Below are 23,988 nucleotides of genomic sequence, written 5' to 3'. Positions count from 1 at the left end.
ACAGATTTAAGTGTCAAATGAAATCACAGTAAAGCAATTTGTTCTTGCCTTACAATGGCCTGATCTTGTAAAAAGTGGGATATTTGCACTGAAAGATGTCATGAATTAGCTCTGGAAAAGCTCCGTAATATCTCCCTGCTTAACATGCTGTCTTTGGACATGTGCAATACAGTCTACCCTGTCGCCCATGCGGTCAAACATGTTTTTGGTATTTTCATGTTGCAGTGTGAAGTCCTGGAGCATCTCCATGGCCTTTGCAGCTACAGCTAGGGAAACAGGTGGCCATTCATCAGGCTCTTCAGGGTCATCGGTCTCCTCATTTGTAGAACATACTGCACCTATGGTTGTATCATCTGTCAGTTCTGTCATGCAGCGTACAGCATCGTCTAGCTCTGCATAGGTTTCCATGATTGGCCTCTGCTGAAATTCCCATGCTGGCCTCCCGCAAGCGAGCAAAAAGTGCATCATTATTGGGTTGGTTGGCCATGAACATGGTCTCTAGAACAGTTGGATTGTACTCCTGCTTCTTATCAATGGCCTTGATAAGCTGAGAGGTCTGCTGCCATCAGTAGTGGGTTCGCAGGTTCCTCATCACCCCTTGGTCCATTGGCAGGATCTTGGCTGTAGTGTTGGGAAGCAAGAGCATCATATTGACACACTTAAGGCCAGCATTGCCAGGAAGCACAGGGCAGTTGTCTGCAATGATGACAATCTTCCTTTTCATTTTCTGATATGTTTTGTCACATCCCTGATCCACACCTCAAAAATGCTGGAGGTTATCCAAGCGGTTTTGTTAGCCTCCTACGTGGGTACTGTCTTAACATTCATGAAGCAATATGGCTTCTTAGGCTTTCCTATCAACAAGAAGCGGCAGCTTTCTGGTGCCACCCACGTTGGTGCAGACCATAGCAGTGATGCGTTCCTTGCTCCACTTTCCACCATTACGTGCTTCACCTTTAAATATCAAAGTGCGGCCTGACAGGATATGGTAAAATAGTCTGGTTTCATTCGCATTCAAAATGTCTCACGGTGCAGACTCATTCAAGACACGGGAGAGGCCATTCTGGAGCCAACTATTTCTCATTGCTGCCATGAATACTGCTCCCCACATGGAAGGTGACGTCCTGCCTTGTCTTGAAACAGTCCAGCCATCCGTCACTGCAGGTGAGCTCCATTAGGTCCAGATTCTCTGCCAGGGCAACTCCCCTTTCCTGCATGCTTAGCCATACTTGCAGCTTTTGCATGTCCTTTCATAAGGGAGATCCTGATGTCAAATGATGGCTAACCCAGTGCTCCATGATTTCATGCTCTTGTGGGGTCTAACTCTGCTCTAGTTGGTTGGCACAGTCATGTGACAAGCTTAGGCAAGTTTGGCTAATCCGGAGTTACTGGTGCAAAATTTTGGCTTATCACAGGCATTGTTCTATGGGATTTGCTATTCTGACATCTAGAATGGTTCACAACTTTGCCATAACCAGAGTTTCATGTCACCTGAGTGACTCATCATGCTCTCACTATCATTTGATGGCAGGTCATTCTTCCTTGTTTTAATCCCAATGGGATGAAGTAGGCGAGCAGTTTAAAAGCTTATGGCACTGGCAGAAACACTTACATTTCTTACAGCAACAAACAACAGTGCCCACATTTTTGGGGGGAGGATGAAGCATAGATTTTTTTAAAAATAGGTAGGGAAAACAAGTTTCTCTCATCACCTTTAGTTTGTGTGCCAATGGAACTGAGTCCTCAACTGAATAAGAGATTGGAGCAATTATCCTTCCAAGTCCAGGAGCTGAACTTTGTTTTTGGAAAAATTTTGAAATGCACCCTAAGTAAATAAATGTATACATGTGCTAGATGTTGTTTATAAAATAATGGCATCTGAATAACCTACTCCATTATTAATGCACAAATTGGCCACCAACTTTTAGTGAGGGCAAGATCTCTAGTAAACTGCGAACAGCCACAAGTCGCTGACCAATTTTATGCCACTTCGCTATTAGCTTTGTGAAAAGAGCCTCTCACCCTTAACCACCCCATGACTTCCATGAATTTGCTGCATTTGCTCATTAATTGCCTATTCAACTCGCCACAGAGAGTTAAATCTAATAATCAACAGCATAAGTACCCCTTTGACAATGTGGTAATTGTTAATGGCTGTTCATCAACCACTCTTGCACAGAAAGTGAGCAATTATAATTACAGAGTCCCATTCCTTAGGATCCTGAATTGTTTTAGAAGAATTTAAAAGTGCCAATTTTTTTTTTTAAATTTTACAAGTTTTCTTACTTTTCCTTTCTGTCTCTTTTCTCTCTCTCTCTTAACTCCAATCATTCCTTCCCTCTCTTTACTTCTTTTTCTTTATCTGTTTTGACATTAAGTTTATCCATTGTAATTCCCTTTCCATGTCAGCCCTTCCTCGGAAAATGTTTCAATTCTTAAAACACGTTGTAGACACCCCATCTGCCCATTGATCACATATTTCCAAAATGTCCCATTGTACTCATTGTACTGTTATCATCTTGCATATCCAGCAACTTTGTGGGCAAAACATGTTAAAACTTAAACACATATGGACAAGTCTAACTAATGGGGCGTGTCATTGAGATGCCCCAGTTCAGCAACATCTAGGCCATGTAGGTGTTGGCTTATATCTATATATATAAATATATATAATATATGTATATGTATATATATATGTGAACAGACAAAGGACTGCATTTTATGTGCCCACACCAGTCATTTTTTCGGTGAGGGGAAACACATAGTATAAGGAGGGTGCCAATCTGTCCACCTTCCCACCCACTCATGAACTCATCCCTGTTCTATAAGGGTCTGGCACATAAAGGGTTAATGTAGGACTGAGTACAGTACAGCCCACACAATGATGTAAGAGAACACATGACCTGTACCTAGTGTAATGTTGGACAGATTTTCGTGTAGATGCAAACATGGAGACAGCTTCTAGCTTGGACCTTTACTGTACCCCTGTATATAGTTTCTAGTAGTTAATACATACTTACCATTGAGCTACCTAAGACTACAAATACCTTAATAAGACCTACTGAACTATGCCCAAAACATTACAACATGGTGACAGTGAATAGATAACTAAAAACCTCTTAGAGATTACAGAATAAAATTAAAATCCTGGAAAACTGAAGAAAAAATCAAAGAAGCATCCTGACCTGAAGAAAACCCCAAGAAGCGAATTCGTAGAGGGAAATTGCCAGCGAAGATCTCTGAAGAAAGACTTGGAAGCTGATGGTAGAAATCAAATTCCTCACTGTAGCAGAAGGCTCCATTGAATCCTGTGGAAGTCCAGCTTCAATACCCAGAGAGTGCAGAGTTAGCAGGCCTAGCAGGGATAGGGTAGAAGTAATGATGTAAATACGTGGGCATAAACTGGAAAACTTGTAAATTCATTGGAAAAAGACTTGGGGGAAGGTGTAGAATAAGGGCCTGGCACACAAAGGGTTAACATGGGACTGAGTACTGCCCACACAGTGATGTAAGAGAACAAATGACTGACATCTAGTGGCTACTGTCGTGTTCGACAGAGCCGTGTGTAGAAGCAAGCATGGAGACAGATCCTAGCTTGGATGTTTACTCTACATATGTATATAGTTTCTAGTAGGTAATAAATACTTACTGTTGAACTACCTAAGACTACAAATATTTTAATAAGATCCACCGTGCTACGCCCAACACCTGTGACAGAGTCACATGAGCTGGGACATGTTTATGAACTGTGAAAAAATGTTTTATTTGTTTAATAAAACCTTCAGAAAACCTGATCCCACCCTTAAGGTTGGACGGGCAGCATTGATAATTAATTTAATTGGCTTTTTAATGGCCTTAACAGGCCTTTGACAGTTCGGTGGGCATGCAGCCACCTCCGGCGCGTGCCCGCCGAACAAAAGGTCTGAATGACACGTAGTGATTTTTGGACACACGCCCGACGTCACCGCGCATCATTTTATGCAATGGCGTGAAAATTCTCCCCATGGGTTTACAAATCCCATGTAGAGTTTCTGAAACTGGTCCCTATATTCTGAGCTCTATGTTTGATGGTGACATATTAAGGAAAGATCAGGGATAATTTTCACCTTCACCGTATGAACTCTACAGTATCAAAGTGATTCACCAATCTGTTGCAGAAAACAGCCGAGCTTCATTTCAATGAGGGTGAAAATTGGCATGTTCTATATCCCCCAAGTTTAGCACCAAAGGCGAAAATTGCCCCCACCCGATCAAGCGTTTCACCACAAACAGAAAGAAAATATCATGCAGAATTTTCCCTCAATCACTCTCGCACAATTCCTAGACAGTCAATTATGAGCACGATTGCTAGAAGACTGGAAGCAGCTTAGCGATGAGCCCTTTTGGCAGGGATTGTGGGTATGACAGGGAAAATGATGCAAAAGAAAGTGGGAAAAAAGTAGTTCAAATAATCTTAAAAGAAACTCTCTCCAAGAAGAATCTGAAACCTATAGATTAATACATTACCGCTGCGCAGGACCAAATACAGGCAGATAACCTGAATCATGCTTGTAGTCCTGACTGCCCTGGTCAGTGAGTCAGTTTCTGGAGTGCATAAAATTTAAGATCAGCAGCAAAAGAAGTGATTGTAAAGCTGATCTTTTTTTCACACAGGTTTGTTGGGGCATGAACTGCCATAGCATGCAACTGGCGGAAGCAGGAATCTGTAATAGCTTTAAAAAGAGAAAAAGGATGTAAATATTTTAAAATGAAATAAACAAAAGGGCATAGAATGGCATTACTGTAGAGATGTACTACCGAAAGGCTTATTTTGTTGAACAATGAATTTTATTTGCAGGGCTGTTGGATTAGCTGCCTGCATCTAGCAAGGCTACAATACACTCGCCTATGAGATTCCCCACACTCACTGTTGGTTGGCTGTTTTGACCATGTGATCCTTACTCAGTAAGGCTGGCCTTAAAGCAACAATCACCACATCCCTCACCCTTTAATACCATGTTTTACATTCCTTGCCCAAATTACTTTATACAGGTGAATAGAAAACAATCTTAGAAACAATCACACTTGCACTTTGTCATGAATTCAAATTATACACTTATAGGCCCAGCAATTACAAATCAAGTCGTTGAGGGGGTTTGCTGTTTCGGGCAGAGTGTCATAACTATAGCCTGAGGCTCTCCTACAGGATCGACACTAACAGGGACTGCGATAATGGGTACCTCTTTTGGCACAGGTAGTTCATTACTATTTGATTCAATGGAGACATCAGTTATGCCTATAACAGGTCAATCAGGTACCTCGGTGTTTACTGCTTTGATTAAATTCCATGGTGGCCACACTGACTGTGGAAGCGTCTCCCTGCTCCGAAGGTGATCCACATGTTTACGAATAATCCAGCCTTCCATGTCTACTTGGTACGAAAGGGATCTGGTCTCACAGACAATAATCCCTGGGATCCAACTTGGACTTCTGCCAAAGTTTCTTACATATACAGCTTCATCTGCCATAACTTTCCAGGCTCAGCTATGCAAATTGTGGCTTGTTTCCTTATTACCTTGGTTCTCCTCCACCCTTCCTGGCAAATTTGGAAATTTGGTTCAGAAATTTGGCAAAACGAGACTCAGTCTTGTTCTGGGATGGTGCTTCATAAGCAGTTCTGCTGGTAGAGTTCCTGTTGTTGCGCGCGGAGTCGTGCAGCAGCTAAGAAGGAAGCGTGACATTTTGGTTTCCAAGGTTACTCCCGACAATTTTTTTAGTCCTGACTTGAAAGTTTGGACGGCCCTCTTGGCTACTCCGTTTGACGCTGGGTGGTAAGGTGCAGTTTGGTCATGTTTAATGCTGTTTAGACTGGTGAAGTTCTGAAATGCAACACTTGTAAATACAGCTCCATTATCTGTCACAATGAACTTTGGCAATCCATGAGCCAAAAAGCATTGGCGTAACCTTTCAATGGTGGCATGAGATGTAGGTGATTTCATCTCAAAAATCTCCATCCATTTTGAGTGTATGTTGATTATAGGCAAAAAGATTGTACCTAGGAATGGACCCATGTAGTCTATATGGATCCACCCCATGGCCGACCAGGCCATTCCCAAGGGTGTAGGGGGACTGTAGCTGGCACGTTTTGCTGTAGTTGGCACTGTTGACAGTCCTTGACTAGCTTCTCGATATCTGCATCTACACCAGGCCACCACACATAACTCCTGGTGAACATTTTCATCCTAGAAATGCCAAGATGAATGCTTCGGAGCAGTTCTCTGCCTGGTATAGGAATGACTACTCTTGCTCCCCAGAGTATGATGACATCCTGACAACTCAATTCGTATTTGGGGGTAAAAAATGATTTCATTCCCTCGGAGACTGGCTCATTTAACCACCCTGTAAGTATCTGGTCTCTCACTTTGGACGGAAGCAGGTCTCGATTGGTCCAGTTCCTGATTCGCTTCACACAGACGGGCAATGTGTTTGAGGAATACAATGCAAGGATGATTTCTTAGAGTGCAGGAGTGCACACGATTCTTTCTTGCAAGAGTAGGCAGCTAAAAGCATCTGAGTTCGCTATGTATATCCCAGGTTGGAGCTTGAAAGTGTATTCAGACAGAATTAATGCCCATCGCTGAATTCTTGCCAAGGCTTTCAGCAGGATGGCCTTGTCTTCTTTGAAAAGGCCTAAAAGCAGTTTATGATTGGAGACGATGGTAAAGTACCTATCATGTAGGTACTGGTGGAATTTTCTAACTCTGAAGACTATTGACAGTCCTTCCCTCTCAGACTGCAAATAACCTTTTTCAGCCATTGAGAGGGTGCTTGATACATAACCTATTGGCCTCTCAAAGCTGTCCTCCATTTTATGGGCTAATACTGCGTCAACGCTATGTGGAGAGGCATCGCAATTCAATATCAATTTTTCAGATGGATCAAAGTGCACTAACAAGGTTAGGGAGTGCAGCAGTTGTTTTACTCTATTAAAGGCTTCCTCCTGTGGAGGCTTCCAGGACCAATGATGGTGTTTCCTCAGCAGTATGTGCAGGGGGGCCAGTTCAATCGATAAGTTGGGTAAAAATGCCCATAGTAGTTTAAGATCCCTGAAACTGATTTGAGTTTGGTGCTACTTGTGGGGAAGGTGCCTCCTTTATTGCCTTAACCTTTTCTTCCACTGGGTGTAATCCTTGTGCATCTACATGGTGCCCCAGATAGGTAACCTTGGTGGTTTGGAAAATGTATTTCTGCTTTTTTAGGTGAACTACCGCTTCCAGAAATCTTTTTAATACCTCCTCTAAATTTGCTAAATGCTCAGCTTCTGTCGATCCAGTTATGAGGACATCGTCAAGATATACTACAACTTGTGGTAATCCCTGTAGCAGACTCTCTATCGTCCTTTGAAATATTTCACATGCCAAAGACACACCAAAAGTAGTGGGGGGGCACATATACTGGAATAGGCCTTGTGTGTGTTTTTTGTTACATACCCCCTCGATGTGTAACCTAACTCGAGTTGCTGGACGTGTGGCTCATATCAAACTTAATGTAGGATTGACATCCTGCCAGTTTTGTGTACAATTCTTGGAATTGGATATTTATCCAACTTGGTGGCCTGATTAACTGTTAGCTTATAATCGTCGCAAGGGATGATAGGTACTGCCCATTCTGAAAAGTGAACTGGCTGTATGATGCCTAGTTCCTCCAACCTGTTTAACTCAACATCCACTTTTTCTCTTAAGGCATATGGTACCACTCTTGCTTTTAAAAAATGGGCAGTCGCCTCTGGATCAATGCAAATCTTGTCTTGCAAGCCTTTGATTTTTCCCAATTCTTGCAAAAAACGTCGTATATTTTTTTAACAACTCTAGCAGTCCTGCTGCCCGCACTTGAAAGATCTCAGACCAATTTAACTTGACTTCCTTTAGCCAATCACGGCCCAGAAGGCTTGGTCCTTCCCCAGTCACTATTATTACTGGGAGCTGGTCTGACTGCTACCCATAATTCACAGGTACCATGGTGTTGTCTTTTCCTTGTATTGCTTCGCCTGTGTAAGTTTTCAACTGGGCAGAAGTTCTCTCCAGGCTCAAGGGTTGGGTACCTTCTCTCTTGCACTGAAATGTGTGCTCACCCAGCACTATGGCTGATGCCCCTGTATCCATCTCCATAACTAGAAGCTTCCTGTTCACATGGAGTGTGACAGTAATAGGGTTTGCCTTGACTGCTTTAAGATTGAAAAGAGAGTGAATGTCAGAATCAGTTACTTCAGCCTCTTTCACATTATGTACCTCCAATATCTTTGCTGGCTGCTTACCTGGCAGCCTGGATTTAGTTCAGCTATGCTTTATCAAATGTCCTCTTTTGCGGCAGTAATAGCAATCAGCCTCTGAGTCTATATGTTTCAGGAGCATGGTTATCCCCACATGGGTAACATTTCAATTTCAGGATTGATATTTGATTGCCCCCAGTATATTCTTTTAGTTCCTGGGTGTTTGGGAATGATACCCACTTTGCAGCTGCTTCTGCAGCTTTGGCTGCAGGTTCTCGCCCTAACTGATAAACTGTGCCATTTTGCAAGCTCTGGAGCTCCTGCAAATCGTTTTCAGTGGCTTCCATGGCCTGTGCTATCTCCATTTCTCGTTTAAAAGTTATATTGACGTCTGAAAGCAATCAACACTGAATGACGTCATTGTGCATGCCACAAATTGATCGATTCCATAGCATGTTGTGCAAGGTCATTCCGAAATCTCAATGCTCTGACAATTGCTTCAACTTAGCAATATAAGTCGCAATCAATTTGTCCGGGGCCCTCACCTTCTTATTAGATTTGAATCTTTGCAAAGGGACTGATGGTTTGAGCTGAAAATGGCCCTTCACTGAATCTACGAACTCACTGAATGGTTTGGAGTTGGGCGCGTCTGGGACTGTGAGACTGCAAACAAGATTGTAAGTTTGACTCCCACAGATGCTCAGAAGGATTGCTTTGTGCTTTGTCTCCTCCTCTATTTCTTTGGCCTTGAAATAAAACCCAAGGAGCTCAATGTATTAACTCCAGTCCTCCATGGAGGAGTCAAATAGGTTTATCCTTCCGAAGAGAGGCATCCTGGTGAGTATATATATTTTTTCCTTCTTTAAAATGAGATATTCACAGTTGTAGGGTGAGAGATAGCACCAGGATCATTTATCCTCGTCACCAGATGTAGAGATATACTACCGCATGGCTTTTTTAGTTGAACAACAAACATTATTTACAGAGCTGTTGGATTAGCTGCCTGCTTCTAACAAGGCTACAATACACACCTCCAGGCTAGGGAAACTCCACCCCCTCATGAGATTCCCTGCATTCGTTGTTGATTGGCTGTTCTGACCACGTGACCCTTACTTAGTTAGGCTGGCCTTAAATCAACACTCACCAAATTACGTAGTTTGCTCTTTGGTAAAGTTGCATTGCATCAAATAGCTGGCACTGTGACATAACACTCTACATGCGGAACTTTCAAATTCAGAAGGGGTGGTGTGGTCGGAGGTTGTTGTGATGGTAAAATAGGAAGTAGCAGATCAACTGCCTGTTATATGTCAGTCCTGGTTTTCCTTTCAATGAGCTTTTTCTCCTAAATACTGCACTTAAAAATCTAAGGGAGAAAGCAGACTGCTAAAACCTTTCTTTAAAATATTACTGTAAGGTAAATAAATAGATCAAGCAATCTTTTCATCAAGTCACTGAGGTTTCAATTATTTTAATTACGAAATACAATTCCCTTAAGGCATCAGCGTTCTATATATAATGCAGCATATGATGTAATCATGCCCTAAGAATCAATATATACAGAAGTCTATATGTCAGAGACATCTTGAAATCAATCTAATATTGTTATTAGTCTCATATTCTATATTGCTTGAGCTAAGCAAGTTAACCATCCTCAAGGCTGTGACATGTTACATTACTTCTGCTTTTGTTGCTTTTATAAGATTCATCCATGTTATGCATCAACCCTTTTATATGAATGTGCAAATTGGTTATTTAAAATTTCTGTATTCAAAAATACAGAAATACTTAGCAGGAATGGTGGCATCTGTGGAAAGAGTAAAAGAGAGTTATGATTTCAGGTCAATGACTTTTCATCAGAACTGGGAAAAGTTAGAAATGTAATAGATTTTAAGCAAGTGAAAAGGGAAGGATGGACAAAAGAAGTCTTGTGAGAGGGTGGAGGTCAGGAGAAATTAAATGACAAAAGGGTTAATGGTGTATAGGCAAAGGGAGTGGTAATTGGATAAGTAAAGAAGCAAAATATATGTCTAGAGGAGGTGTAAATGGCAGAATTATAAACAGCTGCCATCCAAAAGCAAGAAAAAAAGAAAAGGAAAAGATAAGAACCAAAACCAGCAAAGGAATGGAAATAATTTGGGAGCAGAGGTTATGATCTGAAATTAATTAACACAATGTTAAGTCAGGAAGGCTATAAAATGCCTAATTCAAAGATGAGGTTGTGTTCCTTGAGCTTATGGGCAGAATTTTTCTGTGTGAAGGGGGCAGGACCCGCACACCAACGTGTAAAATGACGAACGGTGAAATCGGGCGTGTGTCCTAACGTCACTGCGCGCCTTCGCACTGGGCGGGTGTGTGACGATGTCCATTGCGCGGCCGCCAGTCATTACCAGGCCAGTTAAGGTAGTTCATGCTCCAATTGTCGTGGAGTTAAAGGCGCCCATGCGATATTCGGCTCGTCACACGGGCGCAACGGGCTTGCGGCTATCCGAAACTTTAATGATCCTCATCCATGGGCGGGAAAGAGGGATCATTGTTTTTGCGAGTCCGGACATTTAACAAATAGTGCTGAGGAGTTATTGAAAGTTGCGTGTGTGCTTGGACTGTACTCATAACCTACAGGTTAGCATTTTTCAGTGAGGATTTGTTTTGGGGCCTGTAGGTTTCAACAAGCCTCCCTGAGCCTGGGAATCGGAGGTGCCTCATCTGAGGAGGAAGGGAGAGCTAGAAGGGAGAGGAGGCACATTCAGCCTCCAGGGGAGCCACCTTTGGGAGGACAGGTGCAGGCACAAGGGTGCAGGGCCAAGAGGTTGTCCAAGGCGCAAGGGGCCGCAGAAGATGGCACTATCCTGCTGCTAGGGTATACAGAGCGTGAACCACCTACCTCAATATGCCTGAGGTGTAGTGTTGAAGGATGCTCCATTTGTCAAGGGAGACAGTCAACAATATCTGTCAGATGATTGGTCCTGAGATATCAGCTAACTGTGTGGGTGGACACCCCATGCCCATCTCTCTAAAGGTCACAGCTGCCCTCAACTTATATGCCTCCGGCTCTTTCCAGGGTTCGGTGGGTGATCTCTGTGGTGTATCCCAATCAGCTGTCCACTCTTGTGTCAAGCAGGTGACAAACACTCTATTCAGATGTGCATTGATCTTCATCCACTACCACTGGGATGAGGCCAGTCAGGCACAGCGAGCCAGAGGTGCAATAGACTATACACATGTGGCTATCAAGGTGCCAGCAGGTGAGCCCGGTACCTTCAACAGGAAGGGCTTCCTCTCCATGAATGTGCAGATAGTGTGTGATCATAGGATGCAGATCCTGCAAGCATGCTCAAGGTACCCAGGCAGCTCCCATGACGCCTACATCCTCAGACGCTCCCAGGCGGTGGGGAGAGCCATTGGTCTTCTCAAAATGTGCTTCCAATGCCTGGACTATTCCGGGGCCACACTCCAGTAGCCCCAGACTGAGTGTCGCTGATAGTGGTTGCATGCTGCGCTTTCCACAATCTAGCTCTGCAAAGGGGGGGACGCTGTGGATGATGAAGATGTAGACAGAGTAGCTGGGGCTGAGCACGATGAGTCCAGCAGTGAGTCCGAGAATGAGCACGCACTTGATGAGGAGCACAGGCTGACCCGGGCATGCTCTAGGGAGGCAGGGATACCCGGGACTGTCTAATCTAAGCAACCTTTAGCTAACACAGCACATATCAATCTGTAACACAAACCTGGTCTGTATCCTCCATCCTGGAGACCTCATCTGAATGGATCGGAGGATTGGCATTGGACGCCATGAATAAATCTAAAAGATACACAAATCAGCATCCAATCTCAGGAATCCATGCACCATTCCAAATAAAGAGGCACCCTCAGCATTTGAGACGACATAAATTTAATACTGTAAACAAAGTCTCTTCACATAACAGAAATAAAAGTGTGCTGGACTTCACACCAAGTTCTAAACAACTCATGGTGGGGGGTGCAACAGAAAACCACCAGTGATGAACCCGGGGTGTGCCTAAGGTGCCTTCATCTTTCGTTTGCAGGTGCTATGTCTTTGTGGTGCCCCCTCACTGGCACTGGCATCTGAGACAGCCTGCTCTCTCTGATGTCCTGTTGGCCTCGATGACCTTGGCGGACGTCCTCTGGCCAATCGAGCCTGTGATAGACCCCCCTGGGAGGGAGCTGCCAGCTCCACAGCTGGCATCACCCCAGTCATCGCAGCATCATTGGGTGCCGCGGTCACTGACAAAGGATCAAAGGAGTTGCTGGTCTCATCCGAAGCACCTTGAGAGGCACCAGCAGAGATGACAGGCAGCTGTTCCACCGACATTAGGTCCATTTGGCCCTCCCTGCTCACCGTAGATGGATGGGCACCAAGGTGGGATACCTGGTGGCCAAACCACCATCCACATGGGCACTGACCAGACAAGGTCAATGCCATTGTGAGGGCATGCAGGTCTGAGCGCAACCACAGGAAATCCTGATTCTGTCCCTCGAGGTGCCTCTCCATGAGAGTCGCCAATCTGTCCAAGGAGGAAGCTTGGCGCTCAGCCATGATGCTCAATGCATCGACCACAGCCCACGTAGACTCCTCCACCACTGACATCAAGCAGAGCAGAGCCTCATGTCCATTCCATTTCACACTCTTGTGATCTCTCACCTTCGCCTGCCTCCTAGAACATGATGGGGTTCCACTTTTCCTCATCTTCCACCACCTTCTCTATATTCAATGAATCATCCTCCAACATCCAGTGTGCTGCCACCATCAACTACATCTTCCCCACCCCTCACCTTTCATCATTATGAAGGGACCATTCTCTCTGTGACAAACTGGTCCACTCTTCAATCATCCCTGACACCCCTTCCCACAGCAGGTGAGGGAGATGCAGCACCTGCTCTTTTGCCACCTCCTTTCTCGTCGTCCAAGGTCCCAAACATTCTTTCCAGGTGAAGCAGTGATTTATGTGTACTTCTTTCAATTTGGTATACTGTATTTGCTGCTCACATTACAGCCTCTTCTACACTGGGGAGGCCAAATGCTGATTGAGTGACCGCTTTGTGAATCACATCCATTTAGATCACAAGCAAGACCATGAGCTTCTGGTTGACTTTCATAATTCTCCACCTTGCTACCTCTCTGTCCTTTCTGTCTTTGGCCTCCTACAATATTCCAATGAAACTCAATGTAACTACGAGGAACAGTAACTCATCTTTCAATGAGGCAACTTACAGCCTTCTGGGTTCAATACTACATTCAACTACTTCCGATAATAACCTCTTTCCATTTTGTTTCTTTTACCTTTGCTAGTTTGGGCTTTTCTCTTGTTTCTCTCCTTTTTTTTCCTTTTAATTTTAGACAGCAGTTGTTCATGATTCGGCCATTCACACCTCCTCGAGACACACCTTTTGTTTCTGTATTTGTCCCATTACCACTCCCTTTGGTCTTGCACCATTAAGCGTATTGTCATTTAATCTCACCTGCCTTCCACCCTATACCAAACTTCCCTACAGTTCTTTTGCCCACCACCCACCCCCCACCCCGCCACTTGCTTAAAACCTTATATATTTCTAATTTCTCAAATTCTGATGAAACATTATCATCCTGAAATGGTTAACTCAATTTCTCTCTCCACAGGTGCTGCCTGATCCGCTTCCAGCATTTTCTGTTTTTATTTTAGATTTCCAGCATCCAAAATATTTTACTTTTGTGGCAATATAATATCTGGCCTTATTCAGTTACCTGGGGTACTTGAGCTAGTAGCTTCTGGTCCAGAGGCAAGGACATTACCAAATACCTCCACGTTTGATAAAGTAAAAACATCTAAATACACACACTGCTTCCTTGGGGTGCAATATGAATTGTATCATTGTTTCATTATTTCCCCCAGATTTACCCGTATTGAATCGGAACAAGAGTAGGTTATTCCACCCTGAGCCTGTTCCACCACTCAATAAGGGGGGAAACAGTGATGTAGCGGTAATCTCACTGGGCTAATAATTCAGAGGCTCAGGCTAACATTCTGGGACATGAGTTCAAATCCCTCCATAGCAACTGGTGGAATTTAACTTCAATTAATAAATCTGGAATATAAAGCTAGCCTTAGTAATGGTGATCTTGAAACTATCATTGTTGTAAAACCCATCTGGTTCACTAAATGTCCTTTAGGGAAGTAAATCCACCACCCTTACTCAGTGCGGCCTACTCTAAACAGCAATGTGGCTGACTCTCAACTGCCCTCTGAAATACCCTACCAAGCCACTCGAATTAGGGGCAATAAGGGATGGGCAACAAATGCTGGCCTTGCCAGTGATGCCCACATTCCATGGAAGAAAAAAAAATGATCATAGTGATCTGTACCTCAAATTAATTTACCCATCTCATTTCCATTTACTCATCTTTTTACTGTACCCCTAGGTAACTTTATCTAACAAAAATATATTTTTTCTATGAAAATTACTTCCTGATTTCACTCCTAAATAGCCTAGCTCCAATTTTTGATTATGACTCTTGATAGCCTCCCCAAGGAAGTGCTAAATGTATGCAGATATTTCTACTTTATCAGATGTGGAGGTCTTGTGGGGCAGGGGGTAATATCCTTGCCTCTGAATCAGAATTTCCTAGTTCAAGTCGCACCTCTGGCCTTGATGGCCAAGGAAGATGTGTTCATAATGCCAGCTGTGTATCAACCTGATAATTCTTCCAACAGATGCCAAAAGCAATTGGTAAGAATGGGAGTGATTCCTGGCCAGCTATGTGATCGAAAGAAAGTTTGCAACCATGGAGAATTGGCCAAAATTCTGATGCTGATTGTTATCCAGCAAGCCTTGCTAGGAGTGTCTGGATATCCAATGAATTCTTATGATGCATGGTCAAACAGTCTGCTGACATGCGCTATTGGGGCTTACGCATGAACCATGGATGCTTGGACAAGCTAGCTAAAGATAACTTGTCCCTGTGGAACCATATCCTAGCAACAGCTCAACTGCTTCAGCGGAGGAGGGGAGCAAAGTCAACTGGCGCAGAAAATGGCAAACAAAAAAAAAGGAATGATAGTTTTTCAATAGTTTGAAAAAAAACAGAGCCTCCAGCTTAACAATGCTTTTACATTGAAAGGTTCATGGAGTGACCACAAGCCATGCTGTGCATCTCAGCACACAACATTTTTCAACTTTCTGTGGTGCCCTTTATAACTCCGGTAACATACAGATATATTGGTTGCTGGAAAATCAATAACTTACAAATTAAATATAATAAATATATAAATCATATAAAGAAAAGTGCATTTTCATATTTACAGGCAAAATCAAAACTGAGGGCCTATTCTGTGCCACTAGTCCCTGCCAATTAGAATGAACATCAGGTTAATTTGTAACCATGGAGCACAGCTCACTGAAGTAACTGTTAGCTCTCGAAAAGGTCCCATCATGCTCCCTCATGTGGAAAATAAACCATGTACAAAAATTGCGTGGCATCAGTCTCATCAGATGATTTGGTCAATGACACAAACCATTATTGGAACCCCAAAATGAGATTACAGCCTCAACATTACTCCATGGTATATTTTACCTTCTATGGTGTTCTGTGAAATTTATGGTATCATTTTATTCCGAATTTTGTCCTTGTTTACTTGACAATAGCTCTTATGATTGATAAAAGTCAGATGTACTTACAAACATGTGGACAATGATGTTTAAGGCTCCTTCCTTGCCCTGAAAGTGTGCAGGCAATGGACAAACAATTGTAATGAAAACTGTCTCTAGGCAAAACAAAGTATTATTCTATAGGTTTAAAAATGGAGGTAACATTTATAGCCTTTTTTCTTCACATTCATATTGGTGACATTTTATGCTCATGAAACTGAAATATGTTTACACCAAGGAACTGTGCTATCAGCTTCAAGTAGTTGTATGCTAAAAACAGCTGCAGAGTAAAACATTTGAGACCACATTCCTCCTATTCAGACTCAGCTATATGGTTCAAAGTCAGCTTCAGAAATACACCTGTACTGCATCATTGTGACATTTCCATTTTCCACACCATTGTGAATGAGATTTCCAATTTAATGTTATTTTATGCCAAATTGCAGACTGTTTTGTGCTTTGAACTCATGCCCACAAGCAACCAGTTGGCCCTGTCCTAACTCACTGTATGCAGAGTTACAGTCAATGGAGAGAGGAGAATTTAAAGTCATCTGTCTGGGTTGACAGGACATTATGATAACCTAATATATCACCTTGTCCTCCTTAAGAGGATTTCGAAAAGCAGTCTTGAGCTTTAGAGATCAGCATAGAACAATCAGGCCTGAAAGTTTCCATGGCAACAAAGCACTATATTCTTGAACGTGTACATAGGCAGGCATTTTCAGCCCATTGAAAACAATGGCATAAACAAGTGCTCCTGAATAGTTAGAAGTGCTGCGATGATTTATTTAAAATGTTAATTTCTAAGCTTATTTACTTTTAAGCTTCAAAGGCGTTTAATCTGTAACACTGAATTATTAAAATTAAGCAGAACCCTTTTGAGAGGATGTCATGTTCAAAGTCTAGTGGCATACTGATGTGCACAAATCACAAAGGAAGGGCAGTCACATCGTTGTGGGCAATAAACTTGACAAGTGTCACAAGGCCACAGGTAAATCCGGTACATGACAAGTGTTGTCTGATTAGCAATCAAAATTGTTTGATATGAATGAATGAGCATTGTTCCATTGAAATCGAGCCAAGAGGAGGCCAAGTTCAGATATAATGATAAATTCACCAAACCCTCATTCCCAGATGGTGTGCGATCACTGAATTCACCCTGCATTGTGTTAGGGACAAAAAAGACATCACACAACTCTGGAAAATGTTGTTAGAGCCCTCAGTGCAAGGCCATGATTTATGATCCATCTACAATCTGTATACTTCTGACTGTTCAATGAGAAACCAGACTGCAAAATAACTACACTTTGCACTCCACAGACCAGCACCTGTCTTAAAGTTAAAGACGCGTAACAAAGCTACTTGTAAACTGAACTAAAGTCATACAACAGGCAAACTAATTCACTGTTAACTTAAAAGACATAGCCCAAAATGAAAGACAATTTAAATATTAGAATAATAAGTACACTGCTTGGCAGCTCAGTCGAACAAGTGTGAGGATTCCCTCATTGTTTGAGGTGCGACCAGCTGAACTGAATGAGGTCAACTGCCCTCCCTAGCTGTGTGCATCTCAAGGAAGCATATCACCCCAGTTCCATTTTCATCTGTAATAAGTCTATCTTGTTTCTGTATTCATTTTGTTTCTCTCAGTTCCACAGTTGAGTGATTATTGTAGGTTTAGCATTAGCTGGGTCCTGAGGTTTAATAGCATCTGATTCAATGCCCTGCTGGTGTTGTGTAGTGTATGCTGCGGTAGTTTCTGAGTCAACATCATGTGATAAGACCTGACTTTCTAGATCACTGATTTTAAATAGGGTATCTCCAATTACAGCACAGCTCTAAAATTTTCATTGCTTTCATAATATAAGACCCGGGTGCAACCTGACATTTTATAGTTCTTTGACAAGTTTTTTCTCACAGAAACTGAGTTACCAGTTGCAAAAGTAAAGCGTTGACATACTGGTCATGATAATGTTTCAACTTATTCTTCTGGACTCTCTTATTTCTGATAAGCCTTGAGAAGAATTTCCTTAATAGATCATTTGAAGTGGATGCAATGATGCAACAAAAGTTAGCTGAGTAGCTCGTTCTCCAAGACTGTGTTTCAATACAGTAATATGTGCACTGCCGAAATGCATCAAGGCTCCTTAGACAGCACCTTCCAAGCCCATGACCACAACCATCTAGAAGGACAAGGGCAGCAGGACTCACCATCCTGACTTGGAAATATATCACCATTCCTTCACTGTCACTGGGTCAAAATCCTGGAACTCTCTTCCTAACAGCACTGTGAGTGTACCTACACCACATCGACTGCAGTGGTTCAAGAAGGCAGCTCACCATCACCTTCCCAAGGGCAATTAGGGATGGGCAATAAATGCTGGCTCAGCCAGCAAAGACCACATCCTATGAACGAATAAAAAAGCCTGTGCATAGATCTTCACCACTGTTATTATCATACTTAATAATATACTTGACTGAACATTTTTTTTAAAAAAAAGACCATTTCCTTCAAGGTATAGCAAGGCAATAATAGAACACTCAAAATTCCATTCTTTCACAACAATACAGATTTCCATGCTGTGTACTGAATTGCTCATCTGGATTACAGCTTTCAGAAAATATTGATTTCATTGTTTCAATGACTGGTTTATGACATCCATTTGCCAGAGGGCAGGTAAACTTGGTAATTTGAATGAAAATGCACAAAAAGCAATTCTTTTTTGTATTCAAAGAGATTTAAATCACTCTCATGATTATGTAGCGAATGAACTTGGATTGAGTGGATCCCATATCTGATATTAGTAATCCTTGAAGATTTTCCCAATTGTCCACTGTTCTTTTAGCAAAAAATTAGGGGAAGCCTCGGAGATGGTGGATTTCTCTAGGGTTTCTGCCCATCTTCTGCCAAATTGACAAGAGGTTATCAGGAAATCTGCCCACCCTCACCCACGTGCAAATTCTATCCCTGCTTTGTTTAGAGGCAAAATTAACATTGGGCTACTCAGAAAGACTTGATCAGAGTTTCAGTTCACAGGCATGTCTCAGTATGTGTCTGTTGTATAACAGAGCAGCTATGACTATCTAATGATGTAGTAACTGAAGGTATAGCCTCTCCTATTGTCGATCAGGGGTCAGGTGATGTCCTTGGAGGCTCCAACCAATGAGCTCTAAGCGAGTGTAATCCAGAGGGTGGGGCTTCCTGTCGAGAATCCTGTTCAAGCATGTGGCATCTGAAAAGCTCCCTGTAGTAAAGTTCATCTGTTTCTTGTTGAAACCTATCCAACATGTTAAGTCATTACCTTTGGCGACGAGGGTAAAATAGCTCCAACGCTGCACCTTGCATCATTAACATGAGGACATTGAATCTTAACAAAAAAGACAAGGATACACACCAGTCATGCCGCTCTTCAGCAGAATCGATCCTTACGGCATGACAATGAAAGACTGGAGCCAGTATGTAGAGCATCTTTGTTTTTATTTCATAGCAAATGAAAATACCACAGAGCAAAAGCAATCCTTTCGAGTGTATATGGTAGCAAGACATACAATCTCATCCACGTCTGATGGCCCCAAACATGCCCAATTCTAAGCCTTTTAATTAATTAGTGGGCCTTGTGAAAACTCAGTTCCAGCCAAAGCCATCCGTAATAATGCAGAGATTCAAGTTTAATTCCAGAGTTAGGGACCTGGGAGAGTCCATTGCAACCTATGTAGCGAAGTTGAAGCAGTTGACAGAACACTGCAACTTCGGGGGTACACTAAATGATAGGCTGCGGGACCAATTAGTTTGTGGAGTTCACGACGATGCCATTCAGCGCTGTTTACTCACAGAAGTTGACGTGGATTTGAAGTGTACCCTGGAAATACTACTAGCCATGGAAAGTGCTGTGAGAGACTCACAGGCTTTGCAACACGCACAACATGGCACTGTTCTTCATGTGGGGTGGGAACCTGCTGCCAGGTGTGGCGCAACCAGAGACACAGCAGTGAAATGAGAGGCAATGTCCACTGTTAGAAACTTGAAGAGGCCTAGTAGAAACACTTCAGTAGCGACTCCAAGGTTATAGACGTGGGGGTGACCATGGACTGGACACCTGCAGATTCAAGGAGGCAGATCGTCATACTGCCATAAGGTAGGTCATGTAGTAATGCAATACAGAGTGAAGTGGAAACAGCCCATAAAGTAGCAAACCAACATAACTGGATTGAATAATACAACAGAACCTGAAGCTGCCCATACCGACATCTATTCCCTTTATAACGTCATCGCTGTAAAACTGAACCTATCACTGTCACAATCCAAGTTAATGGGATGCCACTAATAATGGAGGTAGATACAGGAGCCTCAATCACAATGGTAGGAGAGCACACATTTAAATACCTAAATGAAGATACCCGGTCACCGAATCTGGAACGGACAACCACAAAACTGAAGACATGCAATGAAGAACCTATATAGGTAAAGGGCATCGCCACAGCATCAGAGTCTTATAGGCAACAGACAGCCCAGCTTCCAGTGGTTATAGTGACAGGTGATGGGCCTAGTCTTCTGGACCAAGACTGGTTTCAGAAAATCAAGCTTGACTGATCTGAAATATTTCACTTGAGAATAGGAGGAGTCCCTGAAACGCTCAGGAAATACAACAGTATATTTTGTGATGAATTAGGGAAGTTTAAATGCTTGCAAGGAAAAATATATGTGGATCCTCGGACGATATCCCATTTCTTTAAGGCCAGACCTGTGCCTCATGCCTTGAAGAAGATGGTGGATGCAGAACTGTGCCAGTTAGAAAAGCTGGGCATCATCCAGCCAGTCTAATCCTCAGAATGGGCAGCACCCATAGCTCCAGTGGTTAAGCCTGACCAAAATATAATCATTTGTGGGGGCTATAAATTGACCATGAACTAGGCAGTCAACTAGATAAATATCCTATCCCAAGGATAGATGACTTATATGCAAAGCTAACTGGAGGCAAGTCCTATTCAAAATTGGACATGAGCCATGCTTACCAACAATTAGAGCTGGATAGCACATTAAGAGGATACTTGACTATCAATACACACAAGGGTGTTTATCAATATACTCACCTACCCTTTAAAGTATCACCTGCATGTGCAATCTTCTAAAGGGCAATGGAAAGTCTTTTGCAAGGACGTCCCCAAGTGGCAGTATACCTAGATGACGTTCTGACCACCGGGTCAACCGAGACCAAAGAATGGCCAGCCTGGGAGAGGAGCTAAGAAGATCCATGGAAGCCAGTGTACGATTAAAGAAAGAATAATGTACATTCCAAGGGCAAGAAGTTACTTACCTGGATCACAGGATGGATGCCATAAGTTTGCATTCGGTAGAAGAGAAAGTTGGGGCAATTAAAGATGAGCCCTCTCTGTTCAGTGTAACCAAACTTAACTCTTTCCTGGGTATGATCAACTATTATACCGATTCTTGGCAAACTTACCAACAGTGTTAGTACCATTACACTTGTTAAAAAAGAATCATCGTTGGTCATGACATTTACAACCTTTGTGAAAGTAAAAAAATTATTTCATTCATCATTGGTATACTATGACCCATCGAAAGAACTGGTATTAACATGTCATGCTTCTCCTTATTGCATAGGAGCCATGTTATCACCTGGAATGGAAAATGAATAAGAAAGGCCCATTGGCTATGCCTCGAGAACCCCCCCCACAGCCAAGAAGGGTTATTCCTAGCTAGAAAAGGAAGGTTTATCAGTGGTATTCAGAGTGAAGAAATTCCACCAGGACCTGCATGGACAACATTTCACGATTGTGTCAGATCATAAACCATTAATGGGTTTATTCAGTGAGGATAAGGCCATTCCGCCAATAGCATCAGCAAGAACACAATGTTGGGCTTTGGTATTATCTGCATATGAGTATACTTTTATTTACCGTCCTGGCTTACATATTGCAAATGCAGATGTCTCCCATCTCCCAAACCAGATACATGCTCCGGTGCCACAAGAAGTTGTGCTTGTACTGACTTTCTTGAATTCTTCGCCTATGTGTGCAAAGCAAATTAGAAACTGGATGAACAGAGATTCAACTTTGTCAAAAGTTTTGTATTGCAAAGGTGGTCAGATTCACCTATACTTGAAGAGATGAGACCATTCCAAGCCTGAGAAACAGAGCTAAGTTGTCAAGCTGAAATCTTGTTGTGGGGATCAAGAGTTATTATCCTTTCGCAAGGAAGGGAACCATTCTTGTCAGAGGTTCACAGTGCACATCCAGGCATATTAAAGATGAAAATGCTTGTGCGAAGCTATGTCTGGTGGCCAGGCATTGACAATGAGATTGAAAACATGGTAAATCACTGTCTCCATTGTCAGCCTGTTTCAGCTCCACAGCATCCGTGGGAGTGGCCTGGTAAGCCTTGGGTTAGACTACATATAGATTATATAGGTCCATTTTTAGGTACCATATTTTTATTGATCATATTCTAAATGAATAGATGTGTATGAAGTCAGATCACCAACATTGAGCACAACAATCAAAAAGCTGCATCATTGTTTTAGCATAGGTGACCTACCGGAAATCATCATTTCTGTTAATGGTACAATCTTTACCAGTACAGAGTTTCAGAGATTATGAATTTAAATGGAATCTCCATACTATCCCTCATCAAATGGTTTTGCTGAGAGAGCTGTGCAAACTTTCAAATCTGGAATGAAGAGGTTATCAAAAGGTACTCTAGAAACTCGATTTGGCTGCTTTCTTCTCAGTTATCATACAATACTTCATTCGGCCAAAGGTTCAACACCATCCAAATTAGTGATAAAACACCGGCTGCGCATAAGGTTATGTCTGGCTTTTCCAAACTTAAAGAGGAAGGCAGAGAGGAATCAGAGTAATCAAAAATTGAATCATGGTATTCATAGCAGAGCTCACACATTCACTGTAGGACACACAGTATTCATGCGGAATTTTGGAAGTGGAACTTGTTGGACTCCTGGAACCATTGTATCAAAAACTGGTCCCTTATCTTTCCAGGTGGAAGTGGAAGACAGAATTGTTCAAAAACATATGGACCATCTTCAGGATAGGGAGACATTCCAACAATCTACTATTCCGCCTGTGATTAACGTCGAACCATCAATTCCTGAAGTGACAGATCGACCTAGAATAGAAATGCCCAATGTCTCTGTAGAATTGCCACTTTCTAATGAAGTATCTGGTGCTGCATTTCCTGATCATGCCGATCCTGTGGAAGAACCTCAAGTGGTAGAGATATGTCACTGTAACTGAATAAGGAAAGCACTTCAAAGACTTAATCTTTAATCACTTGAGTTGTATATATGTATATGTTGTTGGATATTCAAATGTTCTCTGTAAAAAGAAACTGTAATAAACTAAAGTGGGAGGAAATGTAGTAACTGAAGGTATAGCTTCTCCGACTGTCTATCAGGGGTTACGTGATGTTTGTAGAGGCTCCAACCAATGAGCCCTAAGCACAGGTAATCCGGGGAGTGTGTGGCTTCATGTTGAGGATCCTGTTCAAGCATGTAGCATCTGAAAAGGTCTCTGTAATAAAGTTTATCTACTTCTTGTTGAAACCTGTCTGGTATATCAAGCCATTACAAATGAATAACCAGTCTCCCTCGGTCATGTAAGGAGCTGAATTGAAGCAATATCTTATCGAGTCCCATAAACAACAATCGATATTATTCTGTAGACTATTAAAGTCCCATCACAGCTGTGAGGAATATGGCTTGGATGCTGCTGTAAAAATAATAATGTAAAAACAATAATGTCAGAGTTCAGTGGATTAAGGGATTAAGGGAGATATTTTGAGTTGTGAATCTCCAGGACTTGCTGGTTGATTTATGCCATTCCATTCTTTTCTTTGCAGCACCTCGTCCTTAACCTCTCTATTATTTTTAAGAACTTGCGGATTCACACATCAATTCCCTTTAAATCCACTACAATAAGTTATATGCTGGTTTTTAAGTGCTTACACATTCTTAAACAATGTGATAATTGTTAATGAAATGTCATTCAACCTCATTGGTCCAGAAAAGGAACAATTGAAATTTTGGAATTTTATTCCTTCATGTCATGAATTATTCTTAGAG

Source organism: Carcharodon carcharias, chromosome 6 (assembly GCF_017639515.1).
Source record: "Carcharodon carcharias isolate sCarCar2 chromosome 6, sCarCar2.pri, whole genome shotgun sequence".
NCBI lineage: Eukaryota > Metazoa > Chordata > Chondrichthyes > Lamniformes > Lamnidae > Carcharodon > Carcharodon carcharias.
The sequence above is the reverse complement of the archived record's forward strand: the minus strand, read 5'-3'. Positions refer to the sequence as shown.